The sequence below is a fragment of the Strigops habroptila genome, chromosome 4, assembly GCF_004027225.2.
Source record: "Strigops habroptila isolate Jane chromosome 4, bStrHab1.2.pri, whole genome shotgun sequence".
NCBI lineage: Eukaryota > Metazoa > Chordata > Aves > Psittaciformes > Psittacidae > Strigops > Strigops habroptila.
In genome coordinates, this window is record NC_046358.1 from 70446699 (window position 1) to 70468635 (window position 21937).

Genomic DNA, 21937 nt, shown 5'->3' on the forward strand with positions numbered 1-21937 from the left:
ACAATGTGTAAATTCTGCTTGGAACAGAATTTAGGAATCCTGGAGATTATTAAAGAGATATGCTGTTGGCATGTCAGTAGGTCTGTCTCTTATTAAGGTTGCTTAACACTGCTTTGTAAGAGCACGTTTTCAGTTGCAAGCACTGAGAAGCTTCAACCACGCGAGCTGTATTTTCTGTGCTGTCTGCTTTAGGCTACTTATTTTTAGCTAGAGAAAGTCCCAGACAGAGCAGTTCAGCCTTTAAAAAACATTTAGTCTAGCTCAGCAAATAGGTGGGAGGAGGGCACAGGAAATAGCAGTGGGGATGGAGAAAAGCAGAAACCCAAGGGAAAGAAACTAATTTGGAGCCAGGTACTGGGCAGGGAAATGACAGCTTTGGAAGATGGAGGAAAGTGAGGTACTGACCAGTGAGGTGTGAGTGCATTAAAGTGAATTACAGAGATGAGTTTAAACTGGAGTCCTGAAAAGTGATCTGACAGAGATAGAACTGGACGAGGAAGCAGAAACTGAGGAAGAAAATTTTTGGAGGGACAGGGTAAGCTTTGGAAGAGGTTTCCAGGAGGACTTGTTCCATTACCTTCCCATGGATCGTGGTGAGGCTAACTAGCCTGTGGTCTCCTGGATCCTCCTTCTTGAAGAAAGAAGTGACATTTACTCTCCTCCAGTTCTCAGGAACCTCTCCTGATCACCATGATCTTTCAAAGATAATAGTGGCCTTGCAATGACATCATCTGGTCCCTTGGCACTCATGGGTACAGCCTGTCAGGTCCCATGGACTTCTGCACATCCAATTTGTTTAAATGCTCCCTAACCTGGTCCTCTTCCACAAAGGTTGAGTCTACCTTGCTTCAGACTTTCCCAGGGGTCTCAAGGACCTGGAATTCCCAAAGGATGGTCTTACCTGTGAAGACTGAGGTAAAGAATGTTACCGAGGGCAGCAGGCTTTTCCATGTCCTTTGTCACCAGGGCCCTGGCTGTATTCAGCAGTGGGCCCATGTTTTCTCTTGCTTTCCTTCTGTGCTGGTGTACTTGTAAAAACCCTTCTGGTAGCCTCCATGTCATTCATCAGATTCAACTCTGGTGGGCTTTGGCTTTCCTAACTCCATCCCTGCAAGCTTGGACAGTGCCTCTATTTTCCTCCTGGGTCAACTGACTCTGCTTCCATGTCCTGCATGTGTTTCCTCTATGGTTGAATTTAGTCAGGAGCATCTTGGTCATTCATGCAGACCTCCTGCTGCCTTTGCTTGATTTCCTGCTCACAGAAATGGACCGTTCTTGAACTTGGAAGCGGTGATCTTTGAAAATGAGGCTGCTGGAAAAGAAAACACACTGAAATGTTAAATGCTGCCTCAGAAAATCACATTCTAGTTCTGACTAGCAAAGGTTTCCTGCCTTGCTCTCATTAAGCAAGGCACTTCAACCAAAATTTTCATAGCCATTAATTTCTTATTTTTGAGGTGTCTGTCCTGAGCTAATGTTCTGATTGACAGAAATGCTGAGCACTGTTTATTGCAACTGAGATGAATAATGATCTTTAATTTGAACATGAAGAGCTTTATTATGGTTCTAAACACCATGTTCATAGCATCTCAACAGTGCACCTCCAAGTGAGAGGGTACTTCTGACCTTCATCTCTCTGTGCCTCAATTAAATGCAGCCCTTATCTTGCAAGAGTTTGTGAAGTTAAATTAATTAGTCATTGTGAAGCCCTTAGAGACAGTAGTGATAAATGAGACAGAAGAGTCTATGCAGGAACTATTTCTCTTCTGAGATGGTTTGAACAGTGCAAAACAAAGAAAACTGGTGCCACACACAGCATAAAAAGTGTATCAGGTAGTTCTGAGCAGTGCTTTGTGAGAACTGCTCACCCTTGGCACTTAAAAAAGGTCCTGTGGAAAAAGGTGCTGAGAGATTATGAACTGCATATGCATGGAGAATAAAGCACAGCTCCAGAGACTATCTTAAATTCTGGCATTTTCCAATTTTCAAATAATGCTCTTGCAAAATTTGAAGTGTTTTTACATGTAGCTGTGACAGTGTATTTGATACTTCAGCAGAATAGGTGCTGACAATAGGTGGTTTTGTTGTTGGTCACAGCTCTTCAGCTTTTCTTTACTTTGTGACTCAGATGGTTATTAGTATGCTTTCATTATTAACACACAAAGGTTTGTTAACTAATGAAACTACAAGAGTGTCCCTGGTAGTGTAAGAAACAGCCTCATTAGAAATAACACATTTCTCAGAGCTTAACACTGAACTTGGTATAGAGTTAATTATCCATGTTTTGTCTGAAGTGAAATATATATCTTAAATGGTCTCTAATCATGCATTCACTCAGAGCTTAACACTGTGTGCATATCTTGATTACTGAAAAAATAAGGTAATAGAAAACATCTATATTGCAAGGAAAAATACATATTTTCATTGACATAATGGAACACATTTTCCATAGCATTATGGTAGTGCAACAACTGCAGTTTTGTCATGTATTTTATTCCATTCCTTTATTTTCAGAGGTTTAAAGCTTGGCTAAAAGCCTACGCTAGAAAATTATAACATGAACACTCTGCCCTGTTATCTTTCAAAAAAATCAGATTTTTTTGAAATTTAAGTTCCAGCAACATGGAGTTTTCTTCTCTCTAAAAGATGGGACATGCACTTCTGATCATTCAAACAGCAAATGAGAAAGTTTCCCCCATTCACGTCAAAGAGATATGGAATTAATGAACTTCAAACCTGAGCATACAAGCCTTTTGATAACAATTTTGCTGTGGTTAAACCCCAGTTGAAACCGTAGAGCCAGCATGGTTTTACAGCAAGCTGAGACTGAAATAAAAGGGTGAGTCAGTGCCCACATGCTGCTGGACCTTCAGTACTTCTTGAGTCCATCTAAACTCATGTCTGACACTAATGTGAGGTTGTACCACAACCTAACTTCTCTGCTAGCTAAAAATCTGCTTCCAGTTTAGCTGTTGTCAGTACACAAACCACTGGTTTTGTGCTGTCCCTTCTTCCTCTGGGGTATTTACTTTGCACTAGTATGTTCCAAGACTAACCATGTCTCCTCTCAGCCTTCTTTTGTTGAGCTAAATGAGCTGAACTGTTAAACTGCCTCACATAGAATAGGCTTCTTGAGCCTGTTCTTTTGGGAATGCCCTCTCTGCATCTCCTGTTTTGAATTCAACATTACTGTAAGGCTGACCAGAACAATAGCACAGAGAAAGTCTTTCAAATGCTTTCCATAGCAACACTACTCTTTCCTCTTTTCCAGCTGCAGAACACTTCACCTGTACTTAGAAACACTGTACTACCTATTAAAAGGCACATTTTCCACAGCTGTGGCAAGTGAAGGTTTGCCGTTATCCTAAATAGAACATGCCCATATCTTTCTCCTCATCTGCTGTTCCAGCACAGTAGAGAAGATGGGACAGTACCATGAAGCAAAACTGTTTGGAACACAAATGATATGCAGTGAAACTCTGAACCAGACCCAAATTCTTCTCACTGGAGTCAAAACAAATCATTCCTTATTGCAAAAAGAGCAGAAAAGAGCACATAAACACATAACCTACAGGAATATCCTGAAATATTTAAAATTCCTCTGAAAATGTATGAGTACTGCCTAGTAATGCTAGGAGCAAAATTGTAGAAATGAGCTTCCAGAAAGCCAGTCACATTTCTGCCTAATACATTGGAGGGGTAGGGAATGGTGGGGCTGGGAGCAGGATTCAAGTTCCATTGCTTCTGTTAAGTTTGGGATATCAGGAACACACATAGCACAGCTCCTTGGGCAGCCTGCCACGTCTGCAGCTCCCTGTCAGTGCCCCTGAACGTTGCCACTGGTCCCTCCATCAGCACCCACGGTAGGAACTTGTGTGAATTACTTCTTGTGCCTGGAAGAGACTCCGTGACTAACTGCATCCTTTCCATGCGACCCTGCAATCACCACCACAGGAAGTTTACACTTTGCTGTCATTTACACCCTGAGAACTATTATTCTGAATTGTGACAACTGTCAATTTCACATAATTAAGGAGGGCTCGATGTAGCAGGAAAAAAAGAACATATTTGCACTTGTGCTCGCTCCCCTTCACCCCCTCCCAAGAAAAAACTACTTAATTTGACCAGGTTCTCCGTGAGGAAAAAAGTGGTACTCAGAGGCAGCTGGAACCTGAACCTTCCAGTTTTAAGATGGCAGTATATGAAATAATTTTTCATTAAGAACAGTAAGTATCTTGTTGATGTGTCAGGAACTTCACAGTCTGAGATATTGTTAAAAATGTAACCAGCCATGGCGGTTTCAAAAGGGATCTGTATATATGGCATGCTCCAGCTGATGACAGAAATAAATCTTTTATATACAATGTCAAAGGCAGAATTCTGCAGCCTACACAGAGACAATGAAAAGCATGATGATCCGAGGTGATATTTTTAAGTCTGTACCACTATTCAGAATTATGCAATCATTCATTTGACTTAAGAAAATGAGAAGTACAGAGATGAGAAGACTAAAGAAAGGTATGAGGTCTTCCCAGCTGCCCAGTTTATTAAAGGTACCGAAATCTGAAAAGGCAACACAAGTAAGAGAACTAGAGAACAGTGAATGTAATGAACCATGAAAAATATGACTGTTTCTTTCAAGCCCATAGCTCTCTTTTAGCAGTTGTGTGAAACAGTTCTCCTTTGTGGGGGCTTTTTACTTTTTCAATGAATGGTTACAATTCTTTTTATTCGTGATAAAAACTACCTATCCTGTTGGCAGTAAGGGCACAAGTCTGCCTTTAGGAAAGAATTCTGAATGTTCACACATTTTTTCTATTACAAAAAAAAAAAAAAAACCACCACTTTTGCAAAAATATTTTGCTGCTGTCAACAGGTTTTAGTAATTTTGTTTTAAGCCAGTGATGCTTTAGCAGGTTAAATGCAGAAGTACTTGTTAGTGAGTCATGTAGTTGTTAGGGAGTGATGGGCACCTGTGGGTGCTGGTGGACCTGGACCAGGCACTGACATGGTGATACCAGGAGGGCAGCGTGCTGTGGGGGTGGTCCCACGGCAACCCAGGGAAACCTGCTGCCTGCTGCTTGTCCTGCTCCCACTGTGCAGAGACAGCTTTTGCTTGTGTGATACGGTCAGAGGAGTGGGGTTGGTTTATTGTCTTGCTCCAGCTATGGCAGTCAAGTGCAGAGCTGCCTAACAGATAACCCCAGACTGCACCAATCCTATGGGTTGTGTATCTTAATGGCCCTTTTTCATTTCCCACCTTTTTACCACCACTTCCTCTGCCCCAGTCTCCTTCATAACACCCACCTGATTATTTTTTCCCCAATGCTCCCAGTTTTGCTATATCCATCCCAAATTTGCCAGTTCGATACCATTACCTAGGTAATTTTGGCCTTTCATGGTCTTAGTGATGCAGTTACCTTGCTGCCTTGCAAGATGTTACTCCCCAAAGGTCTCCAGAACAGCTCCCCAGTTTTCCGTGAAGCTGGTCCTTCTGTTCTATTTCTCACAAACTCCCCTTTCACCACCTGGGAACCTAGCCATTCTGCACCACACTATCTGTAACTTCAATTGTTTTCTCACACTCCTATCAATCATGTTCAGCACTTCCTCATGTAGTGCCCAGCAATCTTCCATATCCTGTTCCCTCACCTAACCTCAGGCCAGGGCTTAGGCAGTTATTTGTTCTAGTGTTGACTCTCTAAGATAGGTTTTCCATATTTTTTCTTCCTGTCCTTCACTCAATCCAGATGGATCCTCTTCAACTCCCTTAATTTTCAAATCCCACTGCATCATCTTCCTATAAGCTTCTTCGTTACTTATCTATCCCCCTGCTCAGCTGATGCCCTTGTTCCCTGGATTAGGGATGTTACAGGACGAATTCTTTCTCTTCCTCCTATCAGCCTGTTAAAATCTGAAGACAGTTGCTGGCCTGAAGGAAATTTAGTTAACAACAGAAAGGCTTCAGCAAAGAGAGTTGTCTTACTGTCAGCAGAAGCAGATGGAAGTGCTTACCTCGAAAGCAGTGCTGGAGAACTAGTTCTTCCTAATACACATTCTTAACCAGCTCCTTGAGTATCAACTTCTTGAGTACAGCAGTACAGACTCTGAGCAGAAGAACTGTGTGCTTTTACATGCGGATTACAGGGAAGAATAACACGGGTTTAAGATTAAAAAATTTAAGTGTCCTCAACGTGAAGCATTTTGAAACCCCTCCTATATTTCTAAAATTCATGGCTCTTTAAAGGACTTCAAGTTACAAACCCAAAACCTGACATATCCAAAATAACTAGAAACTCTAAAGATTTTGTTAATAACAGTGAAATATTACAAACATATTCTTATGTACTCCCATCACAGCGTGGGACTCAGACAGATACAGTGCTCCACATTACAGCTTTTTGTCATTTCATGTTTACTCTCTACTCAAACCTAGATCCAACCAGCACTGTAAGTCTCTGCCGCGCTGAGTTGAACACAGCACTCCAGCAGCAAGGAGAGGGAGGATCTGCAGAGTAGGAGGAGGCAACACAATGTGTTTGGAAGTAGATGTCATACTGATGGGACTACTTGGGTAATTAAAGCGAGCAGGGGAACTGAAGTGGTAATGCAGGCATCAGGATGACTCCAGTGAATTTGAGATCGTTATATTGTATTAGGATGGGATGTGGCTTGTTATTTTCCCCTTTTCAGTGCTCCCCCTCAAATTTATGCAGAATAACAAAGATTTGAGAAATTCATTACTCAGATTTCATAAACATCTTTTGGCTATAAGCACACATTTTGAAAGAAAAAATTTGTAACTTTTGGATGATCTGTAATGTTGTGGGTTTTGAAGATTCAGAACTTTCAGTTGGTTTTATACAATTGCAATCTCAACTGTATCTACGTTTCACATAGAACCATATATTTCATTCTCCACCCTGCCTAAATATTCTTTTCTCATTTTTTCTCATTTTTTAACATTTTAACATTTTTTAAAACACACACACACACACAGAGAGTGCATTTTTTCCCCATTAGGTACGGATTTACCAATGCAGCATGTACTCCTTTGTGTCATGTCAAAGTGGAGCAGCTATGAGATGGTTCTGCCTCTTATTCAGACGAGGCCGTATGCTACTCTGCCATTAATTATCCAGAGCTACAAGCACATCCCCTTTTTAACTGAAGTGTTGAATTTTGTCATATTTTGAACAAAACTGCATTAAAATCCCGCACTCAATGCAGGGTAATGCTGTTCTCTCTCATTTTACTACCATGAACTTCTTTGAAATTCAAATCTCTTATTACTACCCCTTATTTACATTGGGCTGGGAGATAAAAATGGAATTGAAAAAAGAATAAAATAGATTTTAGCATCTTATCTTCAGATTCCCCAGCCCTAATCTGCCTTTCAGTTCTCCCAGCCTGCACGAGAGAAGACGACTGGTATAATAAGGGAAATCTCCTGAACAGGTTGGCTGCAATGTGAACAAATCCAGACGCACCTGAGGCTTTAAAGCTTCATGACAGCACCGTGTTCTCAGACACCTTTCATGGGGGCAGTCACGGTATGGTAATGGAGATGGTTGTAGCTTTGCCTAAAGCAATCCTACTTCTTCTCTGAAGTCAGCTAAAAGCTTCATCAGGAAACTCCAGAAAAATGGTTCATTGGTAGGTGGGAAAACTGACATTAGCATTGAGTTAGGGGCCTTGGATGAAACAAACTGCCACCAGAGGTTATACGGGGCTGGAAACTTTGATGTAGCTGGAGCAGGGCTCCTTTGTTTTCTGTTTGTAAAAAGCTCCCCTGCGGAGTTTTTGTTTGGGTTGTTAAAATCTGTTTAACTCAAAGAGCTAACAATAAGCACTTGGGAGCAAAATTGTCTCTTTGAAAGTCTTTTTGCTGTTCAACTGCATTGGTCAGCCCTGCCAATTTCTAGCTCTGTTAGCTCTCACTGCTCCAAAGGCTGCTTAAGCAAACAATTAAGCTTTGCTGATCACTCTGTGCACCAGAGTGGCAAAACACACGCTTTCCCTATAGCCTAAAAGTGAACCAAAATACAAACACTTTTTTCTTGCTGTTCCCCATGCCATGATATTAGGCTGCTCGAGTTTTCTAGTTTTAGTAGTCTAGTTTTAGTAGTCAAGGGCAACCTAAGCTTAGTAAGGACTTCATTTCTGATGGATCAGAGCCCTGCACTCAGAGCAAAGCAAGTATTAAAGACGGGTGTTATTTTACACTTAATGTTCCTTGAGCAAGGCCGTTTCTGTTGAATGCCTAAGAGCCAGTTTTGATCACTGATCAAGGTTGTTACACACTGCCCCCACACCAACTGATTTGATAAGTATTACTCATTATTTCCGAACTAAACTAATGTGGCCCCTGCCTCATGCTCATTGCACTGGCTGCCTCTTTCCTTTGCCAGGACCTAAATAATGGCCACAAGTGACTGGCTCACCACTGGCTGCATGTTGTGCATTTAATCCTAAAGCAGGAGAAAGGTTTACACACAGCATTGCAGCCAGAGAATATTTACCTGTTAAAGTGGTCCTTGCGATCCACATGACCTGTGGTGGGCTGCCTGCGTTTTGTGTCAGCTGTGAGATGGGGCACCTCCAGCATGTGGTTTAACCCACAAGCATCTGCCTGTGCCATCCCATTCCTATCTAAGGCAGCCTCATAGAATAACATTCAGGATGTCTGTGCAAGCAGAAAAGAATTTGCTCTAAGGTGTATGTCACAGTGTGTATTATCAAAACTTACTACATTGAAATAGTCCCTAGATCAGGAATCCGGTGTGCCAGGTTCAAGGTACAGAATTAAAAGGCAGTCTGGGAAGTTTATTGTTTGTTCTGTTCTCAAAAGTCTTCTGGGGAACTGGTGAAATATTTGCTTCTGCAAAACCATAGCGATTGAAAGACAAGCTCTATAGAGCACCTGATTTTATACGGAAAATCATCTTTGGAAGAAAGGGAACCAAACTTTGGCGTTTTTCAACCAGTTCTAAACTTAACATCTAATAAATTTTATCTCTGCTAGATTTTAAACTGTCTTTTGCTTTCAGCCTGAGATATCTAGAATAGTATCATTCCAGCCAGGTCTTATGGCCTGCCCTCCACACTTGCCCTACTCCCATTTACCTAGGTTGCCATGGCTTGAAAGTTGATGGGCACAGTATAAAGAGCGAGCTTCTCCTGCTTGCTTTGGTACCAGTACCACTTTTCCCTCCCCCTAAAAACAGTAACAGAAAGAAGCAATTGAGAGTGAACTTTCTATGCTGCAATTCTCTGTGTAAGTGAGAAAAAGGGCCCTTGGAGTTTGTCCCGTGCAGATTTGGAATCACAGCTAACTGCTCTTACTCTCCTGGCAGCTAAACAACCTATTAACCACTGCAGAAGACACTGGGTGGAAATTCACTACATACCAGTTGTTTAGAAAAACAAACCAGGAATTTTGCTTAATGCAATTATTTTATACTGCTTTTATCTACCAGGAATGGCAGCACTTTTTAGAACATTTGGAGAAGGCAGGAGGTGTTTTGTGGGAAGTAGTAATGAAAAATTCATGAAGGATTAAAAATAGTTGGATTTTTTGGGTTTGATTCAGAATCTCTTTATATTTCCTTTAGTTTCCTTCCCTTCCCTATTTATATTGAATATAAACAAAGAACTTGTCCTAAAAAAGTTAGATGAATGGGAATGAACTAGAGTGAAATAAGAAATAAATCCTATAATTTCTAACAGAGGTGTTAAACTCTAGACCCTATATCTGCACCCAAGTGTCGAAGTGTTGTTGTTTGTCTGGATATTCAGACCACCCACAGATTTGTCCATAGTTGCAAGAATTTGTAGGTGATGAATTCCTGGGGAATCTGTCCATTTTCATTTTTTACCTGAGAAATGATGGTCTGAGACATTGTGGTTGTATTTAGCTTTATGTGAGTCTTGTGCTGAGCCTGCACTCCTTCCCTGTCACACCGCTTGGATAAAGTGTTCCTCTAACACAGGGCTGCAGAGACTGTAGGGAGAGGGATAGAGAAAATGCAAGAACAGAGATAATTGATGTTATTATGAATCATGTTATCTGGAAGATCTCTCCAGCTCTAGCCCACTAGATGATACCAAGGGAGCACCTGAAGTGCAGTTCTCTGGTGCAGGCACCCTAACACACTCTTTTACAATTATTCCTCCCAATTTACCCAGGCATTTACAAGCCTTCAGAAGATTGCAGAAATGAGATAGCAAGAGAATAGAGAAAACACTGCCACTTCTCAAAGGCATGTAAAGCCCCTACAAGAAGACTGCCAATCCATTTTGGGCCAGGTTTACATGATGCCAGGGTGACAGGAAGATGTTAGAGGGGTAATTTCCAAACTGGTACCTCCTTCTATGACTACACCTGGGTGCCAGCACAGTGCCCAGGGTGGTTAAGTCTCAGAGGAGCTAAGCAAATGTGCCATCTTCTTTCTAACTGTCTTCTATTAAAATAAAGTTGCATTTGGTCACACTTAGGGTATTCTTTCAACCCCTAAATTTCAGAACGGCTTCAGGGTTAATCTTATGTTTGCTTGTTTTCTTTTTCTCACTATAAATGCGATGAGCAGAAAGATGTTGCCATGGTGAGATTTTATAATGCACTTAAAAGCACTTGTTACAGTTATGTACCGCAGAGCTACTTTCACTTGTGTGAACTGTAGAGATACATGAAAAATCACCCCAACGAAGTAGTAGTCTACTGTCTCAGATGATTGCAATACTTATTTAAAGTACAGATGTCACGAACATTTTAGCAGCCACTCCATTATTTGGAGACCTATACATTTACAGCTGGAAAGGGGAAAAATGGTTGAACAAAATCATTACACCTTATACCTAAAGTGTCAATATTATCTCAAGTCCAGCTTTGTGGTAAACTGAATTAGAAATTACAAATGCAAAATAACACAGGGTTCTTGCAATCCAAGTTACATAGAGTATCCGTTGCTACTCTATGTGCTGAGGACATTTTTGTGTAGACCCATGTGAAATGCAACAGTTTTGCTTTGAGCATTATTTTGCCACTGCAAAAAGCAGTTTTCCCAAATTACTGAGGTATAGTATCATAGATCCTTCTCTCAGGAAAACAGTAGGCTGGGGGTCAGTGCTGCACTTCAGCTGAGTGGGTGCTGCTCTGAAAACGAGGCTCTGGAGCAGTCCCAGTGTCAGCAGGCTCTGCCTCCTGTCTGACTGACTGTTTTACTGGCATCTGGAAGCATACCTGCCCCAGTTACAAGGTGGCTTCCTTGTTCCCTTGGCATGCTCATGGTCAAGCATGTGAGTACCCAACAAGTTCTAATTTTCCTTGAGTCTGAACTTGAAGGCTCACTGTCTGCAGAGCTTTTAAGTCTGAGAAAATTTTGGGGCTCATCTTAAACAGCACAGGCTTGTGCCATGGAATTTCCGCAAGAAGTTACAGCACTTAAATCTCTGGCACACCTGTAGCATGTCCATACTGCTGGTTTGTCTGGGATAGAGCTGAACAGCTCCCACTAGAGAGGATAAACTTTAATTAACATCTTTTTAAACAAATGCTCTAAGCAGTCACAGTAAGGCTTTCTCACTAGCCCCAGAAGGAACTATAACCCACCCTGAGTTTATCACTAATTGAAATACAATGCCATATCATTCTGAGTCCAGTAGAGAAAGAGGAAACAAAGCTTAAAATAGTCTTTTCAGAGCTGGATACAGTTATAGTCTGAAGAGGGCTGTGCAACTGCTTTCTTGTTATGTGAGTGCTAGTGTGTGCTAAGCAGTACTGCTGGAAAGAATTAACTCCCTGAATCTCTGAAGAAGTGCCTCTTCTGAGGTTATGGACTCAGCTGTGCACCCACATGAGCAGGGGCAGCAGCAGAGAGCAGCCCTTCTTGCACAGGCTGCCTCCACCTTGGAGAGCGTTTGCATAGGCTGGAGAGAAAGGAGTCACATTGATTTCCTTCCTTTCACTAGCACTAACTCTTGGCTCCACATCGTCACAGTGAGGCAGCCAGCTCATTTTATCAGTACTGAAAGAAAAACCCACAGTAACCCACAGCCTTTCACTGCCAGAATCTGTGACTTCAGAAGTTCCAGCAGAATTAAGGTGATTTGTACAGAATTTATGGGGATGACGTATGGAGGCCCCTGTATCAAACTAAAATCATGTGCATATACACAGAAAGACATATGCATATACATACATACATTAAATATATTATCTACTTTATATCATATTGTGTATGTATTTCTGGAATTTACTCACATTTCAAAAGATCACACAGAGTTTTGAAACCAGCCTTTCAAACATGAACACTATACTACTTGCTCTGAAAAAGTGCAAAAGGTGATTTCAGAACCACCTAAAACTGTTGCACTTTTCTGATAACATTTCTAAGGTCCCTGGTCTGTATCCTGTATTTTAAAGTTCTGAAACAGTGGAATTAGAAAGAAAAATAAAACAAATCACTGGTTACAATCGCTTTCAATACTTATGAATCACTTAGTTCGAAAGCAGGTACACAGTAAATGACTGTATGGGTTATACCTCCTGTGAAGACAAAACCTAAACACTAATTATTGTTAATAAGTGGTGCTGTATAGAAAGGTTAAATATCCTCCAAAGGATTACAGGCGGGGATAAATATTCCTGAATGCTTGTGCTCAAATATGGTTCCAGTGTGGAAGGGACAGGGGTTGTACTGTTATTACAGTCCAGTGATGCGAGACAAATGTGCTCAAAAGTTAATAGCTAAAAAGAACAAAACTATCATTTTAGGGGTATGGATTGTTTTACTCATATATGGTGACTCTATACAGATACAGTAAAGTCATCATACCAGAGTGTAACCACCCCTACAAAGACAGCTCCTACTCCAGCTACAGCCATCAGGGATGTGGCTTTGCTGATACAGTTCACTGGTACTCCCGTACCAGAAGAGTGCTTCTTTGGTTTGGTAAAGCTTTGGTTTCTACTTAATATTTAGCATTTGGAATCTGGATAATGGCAAAATATTTCTATAATCATGAACTATGGCCTTTGACCTCTCTTCTGCTATAATCAGTGAAAGAAGACTTATGTGGACCAGCTCAAGAGGTCAAGGCACAGGGTGAAGTCTGTTAAGAGATTCTGTTAAGATTCTACTACCAGACAAATAGCAAATGTTGCACTTAATAACAATCTTCATCTAACATAAATGAGAGAGCCAAATGTGCCTAGAAAAATGAGTCACAAATCCTTTTAGTTTTCAGAATATATGCATATATCATCAAGAAATTCCAAATAAATATATTTTGAAATATTGTCAGGACATCCACTGTTTGAGACACAACTTTTATCTTCTGTCTTTTTACTGACAATAATGGAGTGGCAATCATTTCTCGCAGTATGGGAAAAACATTCTGTATAGCAGATCTGTATAATGATTATTTGTTTAAAAACTTGCACATATCCCAGTAAACTGCCTGAAACATTTAGTATAAAAATGTAGTATTGTGAATTCTGAGAAAGAAAGGAGGTTCAGGTCAAACCAAGGTCAAGAGTACTATTCTTATACTAAGCAGAGACGCCACAATAGGAAGGCTAGCAACAGCCCTTCCCTAAATTGTCCTGATTTATGTAAATCCACTCCAATATTGATCCACACAGAAAAAAAGAAAAAAAACTCAGGGAAATGTGGCTTATAGTTATGCATTGTTGAATGATATTTTAAGGTCCTAACACCATTTTACCCTTCCTGATTTTTTGCAGTCTATGTTTTGTCTGAATAAGTCCATTTGTACAGTGCTACAGCTAAACCAATAGGAAATTGGATCACGTCTTTTGAAAGCAACAGGAAAATATGTTTTAAATTCCACCTAAACACATGAATGCTAACTAGCAAGAAGCAGAAAATACAAATGAGTAAATCAAAAGAAGAGGAAAAATAAGGTGACAGTGACAGTTTTGTAGAAGAAAACTATGCTCAGCAGGGGAGGAAGTTTTCAAAAGTTTTCAGAACTTGGTATTTCTTTATGAAATATGTATAAGCTGTAACAGCCCATTCCTAGCTACACACAGCTGTATTTGAAGTATTGAACCAAGGACACTTTGGAGTTACAGGAGAATAGAAGCAGTTGGAACAGATATTCAGAAGTGTGAGTTGATATATTTTCTTTATGGCCACAAGTCTCAGAAATGGCTGCATTGATTTTTTTTTCCCCCAAAAAACATTTAAAATAAGTCACTTTTGAAAGAGAACTTTCCATACAGCAACCAAGCTCAGCAGCATTAGGAGGCTGAAGGAAGGTCAGCTGAATTGCCATTCTAGCCTAAGATGCACTGTAGTGGCTCAACCCTTTGCAGCAGTGCGTGGTACTGTTACATGCACCACCCGCCAGGTTTCACAGTCAGCCTGGAGATCTGCATGGGCTGTGAGTAGAAAACAGCCTCTTACTTTCATTTACAAACTACCTGCAAATTATGTCCTCTGCATTGTGACTGCTGAAACCACTGAGCTACGGTGTAATTCAATTATGGGTTAGGATTTAAACAGTCTGTAATTTTAGCCTTACATTTTCAACTCCCTACATAATCCCTCTAACATGTACTTGACAGTGTACCTTTGTCAACCAGCTGTGGGTCCAGCTCCTCAGGAAGAGAAAACACCCAACCAGAGTTGAAGGACATCTTCCCCGATTATGCTCTATAGGTCCTACTTATCTTTCAAGCCCTATGTCACTCTGGAGGAGAGACAAACGGGGTACTCCTTAGTTTCATAGAATCCCAGACTGGTTTGCGTTGAACGGACTTTAAAGCTCATCCAGTTCCAACCCCCTGCCATGGGCAGGGACACCTTCCACTAGACCAGGTTGCTCCAAGCCCTGTCCAACCTGGCCTTGAACACTGCCAGGGATGGGGCAGCCACAGCTTGTCTGGGTAACCTGTGCCAGTGCCTCAGCACTCTCACAGGGAAGAGCTTCTTCCTAAGATCTCATCTAAAATCTAGTGTCTAGTTTGCCCAGGATCCTTACTGATATGCTGTTTCTGAAAGCCTTCCTTCTGTGCTGTAGGAGAGACTCTTTAATGTCTCTTTTTCCTGTTGTGGAAGAACAGCACATGTACAAGAACATGAAGACAAGAAACAACCTTGAAGAAATTATAATAGGAGAATGGAGTACAACTATGTCCCCCACTGCAAAATGCAAATCATATTTTAAGATTACTGTTGTTCTAAAGCAATAACCCCTTAAAAAAACTATTGAAATAACCACATTTATACATGCATTCAAACACACGCAGGCACAGACAGGAAAGAGAAATACATCACATCTAAAGAACTGCTCCGCTCTGTCTCATGCAGTCACTTTTTGCAATTGCTTAGGCTAAATCAAAACCATGAGACTTAGCATATTATACACAAGTATTTATGGATACACTATCTATTCTCACAGTGACGTACGCACACATTTTTGTGCTCATAATTTCTACACATATGCATTAGATATGTGCCCTATTTTTATCCTGTCATACAAGTAAGGAGAATTGCAAAGCCATTTCCCTGCCAAACGAAACAGTGAAGACAAAAACATTATCTCTGCAGCCATCCATCTTGTGTCGTCTTTGGCAAGGCTTTCCAATATTGCCTTTTCTTCCTTTTTCCCCCCTTTTCTTCAACACTGTGTTTTAGCAATTTTAAAGTATTTTTACAAGTGGGAAACCTGCCCATTCCCGTCTCACCAGCGTTGAGTGTGTTTCCATGGCTACGGTGAGGTGGCTGCCACAGGCTGGCGGGAGCCCATGGCCGTGGCGGGGGGCAGGAGGTGCTCACCAGCACCATCACCCTGGATTAGTCATTACGTGCAAGAAGTTTAATCGAAAATTAAGTGGGTTCTTCTTCTGAAGTGAGCCGTGTGCCAGTGGATTAATTTTGCAAGAGCAAGAGTTCCAACTGCAGGGGGAGAAGAGAGACGGACTGAATAAAAGCGTGTGATGATTCAGTACTGGTGCAGATTTCTGTGCTGAAAGCCTTGCCCATTTCTGTAGTATTGATTAGAATCAGGATTGCAATGGGATGCTGCTACCAGAACGGGGCAAGTGAGCAAATCCATGTTGAACAGCACAAACTGCAGTGCTGGGGTGTGGGTTGTGCTGCAGCAGCCCTTTGAAACAAAGGAGCTGTGGCACATTGTCTGCCACTGCTTACACAGGAACTCAGCTCAGAATTGATCCGAAAGGCAGCAACGCTCTCCCTGAGATTCCCTCCAAGAAGTACACCAGGCAAGTGAGCGTGTGATTTTGTACAATGCACTGAATATTTGGTATCTTCAAGAAACGTCTTATCAACCAGCTGCACATGATTCTTCCTTTGCCCTAACTTTTCTTTTCTCTGTGAACAGTTCCATTTCTTCCACCAAGTTTTAGTGGATAGTAAACTGTAGCTGGATGTCAAACTTTTGGGGAAGACATTACAAAATCAAATGCAATCAGCCTTCAAAATGGCATGGGACTCCTAATTGCTCTGACAATACTTCTTCTGGTATTAGGGTAAGTAATAACAACAGATTGGAAATGCTTTTGAGCAGAGCAAGGATAAAGAACTGCTGCAAAGGAAATGGATAGCGAATGCTGCACTAATAAAGCGTGTCTCAGCTGCCTCTTCTTGTGAAAAAAATTGTTATTACGCAAGTTCTCCTTCTTACTCAAACAGACTGATTCAAATAAGAATATGCATTGGCTGACAATAATCAATATTTACATCTCCAGTCTCCTTTATAGATGCCCCAGAGTAAAATGGATAGATAATTTAACTCTTACTAAGAGCTACAAAGAAATTCCATGAACGCACTGCAAGTCATTATCAAGTCAGGATTTTGCCAGCTTCCAGCATCTTTCACTAAACCCTAAACTTGAGTACTGGCATAACTGTTTGCTGTTGGACAAGTATTAGAATACGTATTTATTTTTTAATCCTTGCAAGCACCTCCCCAGCAGAATTTCTGGGATCTTCTCACTAATTTTATCATTTCCACTCTGAATGCAAACTGCTCACTAGATGGTTTCCAAAATACACAAAAAGACTGTCCCTGTTTGAGGAGCTTGCAACTGAAAGACATCACTGAATCTATTTTAGAGGAATCAACACTGGACAGTTTATACACAGTCTGAGTTTAATGTAACCCAATATGAAATAAGAGTCAAATTAATTTCTTGTCATTAGAAAGCCCAGGACTACCATTGTATCTACGTTTCTAAAGTTGGAGCTTTGTTCTTTTTATATCTCCTATTTTGGTTTCAACAAGCCATCGTAGTTCTTAGAGCAATATTGCAGATGTCCTTTGTGCAACATGACCCAGCCTCAAATTCTTGCATTGCCTTTGGCAATCAACAGTGAAATAAATATATACATGTGACTCAGTATTGTAGCTGTGACTAGTGTGCTAACCTCACTCATTCTTTCTGTCTGTCTACCGTAGTTATTTCTGGGGCACCACACTATCTGAATGCTAAAAATTGTCCTTGACAGGAGCTGAACCCACACATGCTCAGTTTCTGAAGCAGCAGTGTAATTTCTGGCACTAGAACACCAGTTCTAATTAGGGAAGAATGAATCTTTCTAAATAAAATAATTGACCAGCATGGCATCCCCACAAGTGAAGTTGGTTTAAACCAAAGCCTAGTTGCAGTCTTCAAATCCTGGTAGTTGATCCAAATCTTTCATTCTTCCTCCTACCCCCACAACTTATTTTTCTGTTTTAGGGTCAGGGAGAGGACCTAAAATACCATCAAATATATATTTCTGGTAGGTCTGAAACCAAGAAAGGTAACCTATCTGAGGAGCAGTGGGCTGCAACCCGTATCATTTAAATTTCATGTAACACTCCGTGTAATTGGGTACTTCTCTGGACATTGTTTAGGTCCTCACAGTAGTATTTCTTAGCAAATTTAAATTTGGGAATATGCTCAGAATCCTAACATGTTTTATCTTTGAGAATAGGAAACATGGGCAAATAAAACAAATACCACGTTTAGCAATAAAAATCATCGGTACTTTACAGAGCATATTCCGCTAAGTTCAAACATGATCATGTTCTGATGCTAATGGAAACATGAATGGAAAATAGGCAGAGGCTGTGCTCTTATAATTTTAGTACGCTCTAAAACCAGTTATGTGTGTGTCATTACAGAGGAAAATTACTTGGCTTCACAGACCTCGTCTTTGCTCAGAAAATGATTTCTTTTATTGTAGGGTTAACATCTTAAAGATTTTATGTATTGTAACATTACTGGGTAAAGGACACTTGTAGCAGGGGAGATTATCACAGCATCTCCTCTTTGTTTTACACTAGAAATGGTCATTTTCATGTTGGGTTTGATGTAGAAAAGGCACACCTTTGCCAGTTTGTGCATAAGCACTGTCCTAAGCAGCACATGTAGCAATCATCAAGGAGGAAATTTTGTGCAAATACATTGGCATTTTGTATATCCACTGTGGTAATGAATGTTACAGCTATATACACTTATTGTCACAGCTTTCCCTAGACAACAGAGAGAGGTGGAGTCCTTAAAACACTGGCTGGGAACTGGAGCCTTTTTGGGAATGTACATGCTAGGTGTCTAAAGCAACTGCTCTGAAACTGCCCTGAATTTTAAGTTGTGTTGCATGCCTCTCTTGTTAGTTTATAACCCTCCTCCCCGAGTTCTGCTGGCATTGTTACTGTGACATGGCAGCAACAAAATGATTTATGAAACCATAATTACTATGTTCGAATGAAGTTTTTGAGAGTGAGTAGGGAAAATTTTAATTAATAATGCATACAAGCATAGCCTATGGAAAGAAAACCTAATTTTTGAGGTCAGGACTACTAAACAGGCAGATGTGAATATAACAGAAAAAAAAGAGCTTTTCTACATACCTCACCTGATAATGATCTGAATTTTGACAGAAATTTGCTTTTCTGGGTAATCAGGAATGCAGTATTTGCATGAAATCCACACAATATTGTATTGCTAGGGCACTGATAAAGTACCTAGGTGCTGCTTCATGCCTATACAGGCTGGAATAAGACCTGCCTTCTTTGCACACCTCCAGGAAATGCTGCCTGGAGCCTTATCTATCCACGGCCTCAGCTCATCAGCTTACAGACTGCTCGTTTCTGAATCTGGCATACGATCAAAGCCCAGGGAAGCTGGTGGGGTTACTGGTGCTGGTGCTCGTGGGCTTTTCTGTAGGTCCCAGGAGGAGGAAGAGAATTAGAACAGACATAATTTACCTCCTTTGTTTTACCTTCATAATTTTTTTACCTTCTGAAGTTACCTTTTTTCCACTTATGTACAATAAACCCCCTCGAATTTAACAAAATATTTTCCAACACTGTTGAAAAAAGAATCTGAATGAGAAAGAATAATCAAAATGAAAAGTCATTGCCAGCCAAAGTGAATGATGGAAGTCCCTGGACAGTGCTCCGAGGGCCTGCAGGTCAGGTTTTGTACCAGGACCTATCCTAGAGGGAGTGTTACCAGCTGGTGGAAGAGAGGAAACAGAATGGGATAACAGAATATTCACAGCAATAACTTTAAATGTCACTCGTACTGACATTCAAATACATTAAACATTTTTATAAAGGATTGAATGCTTAATATCGTCTTGTCAGGGATATAAACAAATTTCACTATTATATCATATAATATGTAAAACAATTCCAAACCCACTAATCACAAGAATTGAATAAAAATCCCTTGTGTTTTCAAATTATTATGTAAATTATTATGGTAAATTTTATGTTCCTGTGATCACTAATGAAAAACATATAGATCTAAAAACTATTTAACAATTCTGACACCTACATCCACCAAGAGCACCACTATGTATAGCTCAGCAGTTCGAATGCTACAGGAAGAGCAGCTAAGCTATGTTAAGTCAGGACTATCCCACCCAGGTCTTCAGGCAAAGCTGTCAATCAGAATAAGTTGCTCGTGCAAATATTCCATTTCTAAAGAGGCTGCATAGACATTAAAATGAAGATCATCATGAAACGATTACAGCATTAAAAAAATATACCTTATTCACAGGTCCTATTCTCTTAACTGTGGTTATAATGCGATCTGTGAAATAAGGAGTAGTAAAGTAGCCAGTGTTTTTTTCAGCAGGGAAGCAATTGCTCTGTATGGCTCCGAGTGCCTTTCAGCTCTTCTACTACATATATTTAATTCCCTGTGCAGCTACCTCTGTTCTTCAGCAATGGAGACTGCATGATGAGTCAAATAATTGCTGATGGAAGAATCTCAGCTATTACTTTACCTATTACTTCATGAATAGGAATTTGCCAGTATTATTCTCTATGAGCATGTCCATTACAGGAATGCAAAGAAGAAAGTCTCCTGACTCTCTCTAGAATTTTATTTTCAACTTGCCTAAATACAGTATAAATGTGGCAAACATTTTATTAATGGATAATCCTGAATTTGAAATAGCATAAGATGGGGAGTCAAGGAATGATATAGAAGGGTGAGATGGTCAAAGGAAGGAAGAAAGAAAGGTAACTTTAAGCAAATACCAGTGAAAGTGAGAAAAAGAGATCAAACAAGATTATTAAGCAAGATGCTTCCAGATTTGAATGATGTACAGTGAAGACTTAGCAACAGCCCCCTTAGATTGTTATTAAATTACTTTAGATAATATTTTTACGCCAGTTACATCCCTCTGTAAGGAAGCGGGGTTTTTCAGAGGACTCACAGTCTCCAGTCAGTATTTATGCCAGTTGACGTTAGGCTGATCTACTTACAGTGAATGACACAATAGATCAAAGGCAAAAATAAAAACACAACCCCCAAGAAATCCAAACTAAATCGACCTCCCACTGCTCAACCAACAGTCTGGCAGTGGAAAGTCTCTTGCACAAAGGTGGCAGAGACAGCTGCAGCCAAGAAGTCCTACTGCAAGAGCACATCAGAGGCAGGACTTCAAACTGCAGCTAAGCTTTGCAGCCTGAAGCACAGATGCAGGAGGCTGTCATAGCCTAGGGGAAACTGGAGTGCTAATCTGTGTGACCTGCAAGACTGGCAGTCATCTCCACCAAGCACAGAGCAGGGTGCCATACAGCATACTGGGTTTAACTCACACTCAGCAGCCTCCTGCACTGAAGGAGGGGGAGTGTTGTGGTTTCTCACTTGCCTGAGGGAGAGGAATAACCCCTCTAGAGAATTCTACCACAACTTAGCCATAGATAGATCTTAATTTTTTTGAGTTTAAATGACAAGATACAAAGCGAACGTTGTTCTTCTGGTGAAATAATAAGAACAATTTTCTAGTTCATACAGAAGATTTTGAAACAATAGAAAGAAATGTGTAAGAATGAGGGATTCATTAAGTGTTTGGAGGTTCTGATGTTATCAGACATTTAACAGCAGTTCCCCAATTTCCCAATGCCACCAGCCAGATGTGGCAGTCCAGCACTCCTGGGCAGCATCCTTTGTAAGTTTTGCACTTGAAAACTGGAATCATCAGTTAGGACAGAAAAAAGAAATGTGGCTCCTGTAACCCTTCTATCATTCTTCCATGCAGAAGACAGAGCAGATGAGTAACCAAGATCAGCAAAATCTTACCTCCCTTGTAAAGAATTACATTGTCTTCTACACAAAACAAAAAAGTAAACAAACAAAAAAACCCCAAACAAACAAACAAACAAAAAACCTAGGCATGGAAAAGGAAGAAAAATGCATGTTTTTACAAGAGAAAAGCATCAAAGATCTCCAGGGAGACCATATAGCAGCTTTGCAATACCTAAATGATAGGGGCCTACAATAAATCTGGAAAGGGGCTTCTGACAACGGCCTGTAGGGACAGGCCAAGGGTGAACGGCCTTAATCTGCCAGAGGGCAGATTAAGATGAGCTCTTAGGCAGAAGCTCTTCCCTGTGAGGGTGCTGAGGCGCTGGCACAGGGTGCCCAGAGAAGCTGTGG

At 40.7% G+C, this 21937-nt stretch overlaps 1 protein-coding gene and 1 long non-coding RNA gene across 5 annotated transcripts in view; one reads left to right on the plus strand and one right to left on the minus strand.

Annotated features, from left to right (window-relative positions):
* Positions 1-1306, minus strand: part of LOC115607069 — a 61217-nt gene extending 59911 nt beyond the window's left edge. For 2 of the 3 annotated variants that reach the window (XR_003991074.1, XR_003991075.1), the window contains exon 1: positions 578-1306. This is a non-coding gene — a long non-coding RNA (uncharacterized LOC115607069). The remainder of the gene's footprint in view (positions 1-577) is intronic. The other variant, XR_003991076.1, reaches the window with a different exon arrangement.
* SHISA9 (shisa family member 9) overlaps positions 1-21937 on the plus strand; it is a 198017-nt gene that overhangs the window by 62232 nt on the left and 113848 nt on the right. The gene's annotated exons all lie outside the window — the stretch shown is intronic.